We start from the raw sequence: 7,174 nt of genomic DNA, 5'->3' as shown, positions 1-7,174 counted from the left end.
CCAGAGTCCACCAGTCCTGTTGTCCTGGTTCCTTAGGTAGGCAGGCACCCCCAACCACCAGTCACCCCCCCACCACTGTGCCAGACATGACGCAGCACCAGAGCCCCACGCATCCTTACCTGGAAATGGAATCAATCAGGAGTATAGTTTCCGTCATTGATTTGATGAAGCAGACAATGTGTCTAAGGTGGTATAATCTAACAAGCTGTTCAGGTACTGAGTAATGCTTGATTTTTTTTAGTTTTCCAGTTCATAAGGATGATTTTCTTTGCGACACAGAGGGCAGAAAGAAGTGTGTGTGATGAGTTTGTCTCTAGATCAAGTCCACCTAGATCTCCTAGAAGACAAAGTGCAGGGGCTGCTGGGATTGGACAGCTTAACTGGGTTGACAGGTGTTCACATACTCTTTGCCAAAATTGCTGCACAGGTGAACATGACCAGAATGCATGTAAGAATCTATCTGCTGTTTTATCTGTACAGTGAGGGCAAATATTTGAGTTTGTGAGACCCATTTGGAACATCCTTTGTCCTGTATAGTGAGTTTTATGAAGAATTTTGTATTGTATTAGTTGTAAATTTGTATTTTTTGTCATTCTGAATAAATTAGAGCATATGTTATTCCAGAACGTGTAATTAGTGGTGATATTGAGATCAGCTTCCCATTTAGAGATCGGAAGGCTCACTGTCTGGTCTACATTGGAAATTAAGATATAGATTTTGGATACTGTCCTTTTCCCTGATACATCAATAAATCGCTCTATTACTGGTGGTGGTTGCATGTGGATGGGAGTATTCTTACTTTTTGCATTAAGTATTGACTTTAGTTGTTGGTATTCTAAGAAATTGGCCCTAGTGATTTCATAGTGGGTCACTAATTCTTCAAAAGAGGTAAACTTGTCTCTTGTGAAAACATGTTTCAGATGTGTTATCCCTTTGATATGCCAAGTTGGAAAGTGTATTGCCTTTTTGTTTTGTATGATGTCTGGATTGTTCCAGAGAGGTGTGTTTTGGCAAAGGGAAGCGAAGACCCATTAATTTTGAGAAACTCCCACCAGGCTGTCAGAGATACTTTTATGCTAATGCTCTGATGATGTTTGATTTTGGTGCTGATAAAGGGCAGATCTGCAACTTTAATATTTCCACAAAATGTTTGTTCAATGTCTATCCAGGAGGAGTCTGCTGGCATAGGTTTTATCCATTTGTGGACATGGTTCAGTCTATTGGCAAGAAAATAGTGGTGGAAGTTAGTTAGTTCTAGGCCACCGCAGCGTCTGAATTTTGAAGAGTTTTTAAACTAATTCGTGGTGGCTTGGTTTTCCACAAAAACTGTGAGATGTAGGAGTCTAATGTCTTAAACCACGCCTGGGCTGGCTGAGTTGGAATCATTGAGAATATGTAATTATTTTTTGGCAGGATTATCATTTTTATGGTGGCAATTCTTCCCATAAGTGAAATGGGTAAGGACAGCCATCTTTTGAGGTTGGCTTCTATTTGTTTTAAAGGGCTCATATCATGCAAAATCCACTTTTTAGACATTTTGGAGCGTTCCTATGACTCTATGGGTCACATATACACACACTGAACACGGTAGAAATGCATTTCCTGCTTTTTTTCACATTTTGAAAACGTAAATTTTCAGACCCAATGAAAACAGACCACGACCTACTCTGAGACCGGGTCCCAGTTGTCGTTACCTTGGTCGGAAGTCCTCCCTGTAAATCCTGAACCACCACCCCGACAATGATCCCGAACCAAAACTGGACTTCCGCCATTTCCCCCCTCTCACTCACCGTGAACAGACAAGCACGGCAGCGTTCAAGTCCTCCCATAGAAATAGTTCGGTTCTTGGGTGTTCTAACCAACACCAAAGTCTAATCACTTAACCAAGGGATCAACAAGTGAGGATTTGTGGGTCACTTTTATTTTTAACGGACCGGTGCCAGAAACACTGCCTCAGCATTTATACCTATGTGCATTTCAAACGAGGGTGCGTACAATGCTGGATTTGTTTCACGGCTCCTGTTGGAAAAAAGGACCTATTCCTAAAGTCCGTCATCCACTCACTGAAGTAAGTACATGCTTGATATTTATAATGTTTTAAAATGTTAGTTTGTCCGTTTAAAATGTAGTAACCTATGTATGGGGCAAGTTACTAGCTAGCTATGCTAACGGCTACAGCCAGTCGACAGAGCCTTTCTCCCCTTCAAATGTGCTCATGTGGGCTCCTGCAGCCACACACCTTTGTGGAGAAAAGCTAATGATTATCGTATCGGCATCGAGCGGCTACAGGCAGGAAGCGGTGGATCTAGCTTCTGTCCTTTTTCTGTAATCTCATACACCTGCGGGGAACAGCTGATCGTTATCGCCCTTCCAGCGGCGACAGACAGGAAGCAGTGGATCTAGCTCGCTGTAGTAAGCTTGTGCTTGATACTTGTGATATCTAAATATGTTAGTTTGGTCTGTTTAAAATGCAGTAACCCACATGTGAGACAAGCTAATCGCTAGCGTCGCTAACGGCTACAGTGAGTCAACTGAGCCTTTGTCCCTTTCAAATGTGCTACTCTGAGTTGGCGCAATCACACACCTGTGTGGGGAACAGCTAATAGCGATGGGCCTTCGATCGGCGACAGGCAGGAAACGGTGGATCGAGCTTTTGTCCTGTTGACGTGCTGCCGCTCCTGTTTGTGTTGCGTTAGCCGTTAGCATGCCTTTAGGCCTTTGCACTTTAGAGCTACAGCTGGTCGATCGCTACAAAAAGAAACTGCAGATGAACGCGGTTATGTTTGTTATTACCCCATCCTGTGTCACAGCCTAAATCAACTTGTGATTTGGGGTTATGTCATTGTTCTATCAAATTCTAACATGATTAGTTGGAATGATTACTGTGTTGTGTTGCAAGCTTAGTTGCTAATTAGTCACATCTCTACAATACCTGCTGCTTATCTGGTCAGTTACCTATAGCTTGTACCATAGCCATTATATTTGTAGGACCAATACAATTTACAGTAAATGTAACAGTCTTTTCTATACTGTAGGGAGGCACATCCCAGTTACCTACATGCAAGGAGGCTGTCAAACAGAGAAATCACTGCAGACTGTTGGTACACAGACATCTGCTGCCCAGCTCAGGAGTAAAGGTATGTAAGTTTGTATGTACAAACAGTAAGATAGGTAATAGAAGATTTTAATTGGTATATACTGTTTAGATTTTATATTTGAATTGTAACAACGGTTTATCTGTTGTTTTAGCACAGACAGGCCTGTCCTCTTGTTTGGTTTAATTTTTTGTCTGGTATTGTGTGTTCTTACATAAGAGAAGGTTTTGACCTACATAATAATGAACATTTCACTAATCTACAATTCTGATTGCACTACCTTTTGTTTTGATGAGGTGATGGTGAGGACAGCCACAGCTTCCATCTGGTAGAGGACTGCTTCCGCTCAGTCTTCCAAATAGTGATGAGAACAAGGATCACCACATCTCCCTGTTTACCCTACTTTCATGCATTTGGTCTGCAAGGCCAAAAGCTTCTCCTTCTTCCTCAAACCCCCAGACTTCTTATTTAACTCAGTAACCTATACATTGCACATTGGAGTGTGAAGGTAACAGTTTGTTCTAGCTTTGGAGTAGTGGTGTATTTTTTTGGTTTACAATAAAGTTGGCTTTAACTATTATGTATTTCACTGAACTCTGTTTCTGAAGGATAAACACTTTTATTTAGGAAATCATAGTATTGAAATCACATGTTTTTCTCTTTCTAATATGGTAAGCTATAAAGTTGAAGCGTCCATAAATAAAACGCATATAAATTATATATAAATAAAGTTAAAAAAATTCTTAATGAGTATTGCTCTCACAAAAAACACATTTTTACTCAAATGGTAAAGGAGGTATTCTACAGGTGGTCTACATCAATCATACTATGAGTGTTTTAGTGTTTTATCCATCAGGAAACTGCCTTCATCTACAACCCAAGCATGAAGAAGCATGAAGAGATGGCAACTCAGATTCTTCACCCCAGGAATCCTCAGCACCAGCTCACTAGCCTCTGTAGACTAGATACCTGTAACAACTTTAGATACAGAGACATATTACTGTCAAATTTATCATGAATGACAAAAAACATAATTAAAAGCAGTAAAAATACGTTAGGTCAATATATAATTTGAACCAATGCTTTTTGTTCCCAGGAAGGTCATGCAGTAATTGCTCTAAATATTAATGCACATTTTTTAAATAAAATTATGTCAGAGCAGCAGCACAAGTAGGACAAAAACAGTGAAATGCGTAAATGTAAAATGTATTTATATTATTTCAGCTATGCTCTCAAACTTATTTATTTGTATAACGTGAGCTAAAGTAGTGTTTTCTATTAACGAGAGTTTTCCAGGTAAGTCGTGTTGTGAATATTGAAGCTGCACACACCATTTAGCATAAGCATTAGCAACCGCTAGTCACTTTGCAAATTACATAAATCAATTAAATTTAAGTAAATGCGACATTACCAATGAGACACATCTTGCATCAACCGAAATGTGGCGACTTCAACAGCCTCCTCTTCAGCTTCAGGGTCAGATTCGGGATCGTAAACGTATGGTTCCACTACGCTACGAACTAGCTGGCTAATGTCGTGCAGTCCTGTAGTGGGTCTTCTTCTGTGGAGGATTGCGGTGGATTGCGTTCTCAATGTCGCACTACTGCCACCTATTGTATCCTAACCGTGCGGTGGCTCGTATCCATGGAGCCAATTAAAAAAAAAAAAACAACAACAAAAAAGGTATGCGCTTCCGCACAGAGCTGTGGTGAGCAGCTTCGCTTGCGACACGCCCAGAAAACACAGCGTTTGCTGATGGAGAGTGAAAACCACACATTGACAGGGGCAGTGTGGACGATCTACAGGGTTTTATGGGATGAAAATTTACAGAGACCTTACTGAGACATTAAAGTCTAATATTTTTTAGAATGAAAAGTATGATATGACTCCTTTAATAATGGATTGTAGTTTAGATCAATAAGCTCTGATAGCCTAGACGAAAATTCAATGCCCAAGTACTTAATGTTCCCTGAATGGAGTGTGGTAGAGGAGATGTTAGTCACCTTAAGGTTAAGTGGTAGCACTATGGATTTGGTCCAGTTAATAGAGTATTCTGAAAGTCCTGAGAATTCATCTATGAGGCTGATAGTTGTAGGAAGAGACGTCTGTGGCTCCAGGAGAAACAGTAACACATCGTCAGCATATAAACTTATTTTATGATTTACTGATTTGGTCGATATTCCAGTAATTCCTTCATGCTGTCTTATAGCTGCGGCTAGAGGTTCAATAAATATTGCAAATAGTGATGGGGAAAGTGGGCAGCCCTGTCTTGTCCCTCTTTGCAGATTAAACCTTGGTGAAATCTGGTTGTTTAATTCTGACTGCGGCGTTTGCTGAGCTGTATAATATTTGGATCCAGTCTATGAATGATTTCCCAATGCCGAATTTGTGCAGAGTGGCTAAAAGAAACTTCCAGTTTACTCTATCGAAAGCTTTTTCTGCATCTAAGGAGACGATGGCTGACTTTAGTTTATGGATGTTGACATAATCAATTAAATTGATTAATCTGTTCATATTGTTTGTTGACTGTCTATCTTTAATGAAGCCTGTTTGGTCAGAGTGAATTATATATGGAGTGATATTTTCTAATCTTCTAGCAAGTGCTTTACACAGTATTTTTAGATCTACATTTATTAGTGAAATTGGTCTATAACTCAATGGGAGAGTAGGGTCTTCTCCTGGCTTTTGGAGCAGGCTTATGAAGGCAGAATTCATATTTGTGTGTAATGAATGCTGTTGTTTAATTTCAGCTACCATTTTGTAAAAGCTGGGTGCCAGCATGAACCAGAACTCTTTATAAAATTCAGTTGGTAATCCATCTGGTCCAGGAGCTTTTTTATTGGGCATCTCCTGCAGAGCTTCATGTAGTTCTGCCAAAGATAACAATGAGTCTAGTCACAGCTTTGGCAGTTCTAGTTTATTCAGAAACGCCTCTATGGCTGAGGTGGATGGATCTATTTGGGACGTATATAACTCTTGGTAAAAGTTTTTAAAGGTATAATTTATTTCATGGGGATCACAAGTAATATTCCCTTATTAGTTATTGAATGGATGATTTGTTTTTCTTTATTATTTTTAATTGGTTAGCTAGAAATTTACCACATTTGTTAGCATGGTCAAAGTTCTCTCAGTGTAATTGGTCTATCTGAAACTGAGTTTTGCAATCAATTATATTGTTTAATTTCAGCTTTAGATTCCTTAGGTCTTCTAGGATTCTATCATTGGTTGGAGAGGCAGCATATTTAATCTCTAGAGATTTTAATTTTTTTCTCTAATTCTAATTCAAGTAACATGTCCTTTTTTTATTGTGCGATGAATATGAAATAATTCTACCACGCATAACTGCCTTCCCAGTCTCCCAAAGAACACAGGGTGAGGTTTCCGGTGTATCGTTGATTTCTATAATGGTTTTCCATTCTCTTCTGACATAACTGATGAAGTCTTGATCATTGAGTAATGATGTATTAAACCTCCAATTCCTGGTTGATGGTGTGACTGTCTTAATCAACGAAATGGACATTGGTGCATGATCACTGATTGTGATAGAGTGAATATTGGCGTCAGAGACACTTGTAAGACTGAGTTATTTACTAAAATATAATCTATACGGGAGCGAGAGTGGTGAACTGGTGAAAAAGGTATATTTCCTGGATGTAGGATGAAGAGAACGCCATGTGTCACAGAGACCGAAGTCATCCATGTACTGTTTTAAGGTCTGTACTGATTGCCAGTTCCTGTTGCTCACAGCTTTGCTTAGCCTGTCCAACTCTGGGTTGAATACTAAATTAAAGTCCCATCCTACTATAAGTTTGGAACCAGAGTGAGCAGTCAGTGATGTGAAGAAACTGTGAAAGAAATAGGGGTCGTCAACATTAGGACCATACACATTAGCTATGCAATATTCAATGTTTCCTATCAAGATATTAATGATTATATATCTCCCTTCTGGATCTACAATGGTATCGTTATGAGTAAAGTTAATCTTTTTATTTATCAGGATGGTGACCCTTCTTTGTTTAGAATTGTAACCAGCTAAGTAAGCATATGGGAACTCTGCTGATGCCAGAGTGTAATTTATA

General features: G+C 39.4%; 1 long non-coding RNA gene across 2 annotated transcripts; it reads left to right on the top strand.

Moving 5' to 3' along the window:
• The first annotated feature begins 1,877 nt into the window (after positions 1-1,877).
• On the top strand, positions 1,878-3,675 carry LOC129604807 (uncharacterized). Of its 2 annotated transcripts, XR_008696056.1 has the most exons (3): positions 1,878-2,068; positions 3,036-3,137; positions 3,392-3,675. It is a non-coding gene; the product is annotated as an uncharacterized LOC129604807 (long non-coding RNA). The 2 variants fall into 2 exon arrangements; XR_008696055.1 differs by lacking the exon at positions 1,878-2,068 and having other exon boundaries at positions 2,805-3,137.
• The last annotated feature ends 3,499 nt before the right edge of the window (positions 3,676-7,174 follow it).

The sequence above is a fragment of the Betta splendens genome, chromosome 11, assembly GCF_900634795.4.
Source record: "Betta splendens chromosome 11, fBetSpl5.4, whole genome shotgun sequence".
In the NCBI taxonomy this organism is placed as follows: Eukaryota; Metazoa; Chordata; class Actinopteri; order Anabantiformes; family Osphronemidae; genus Betta; species Betta splendens.
This window is presented reverse-complemented; position numbering and strand designations above follow the sequence as displayed.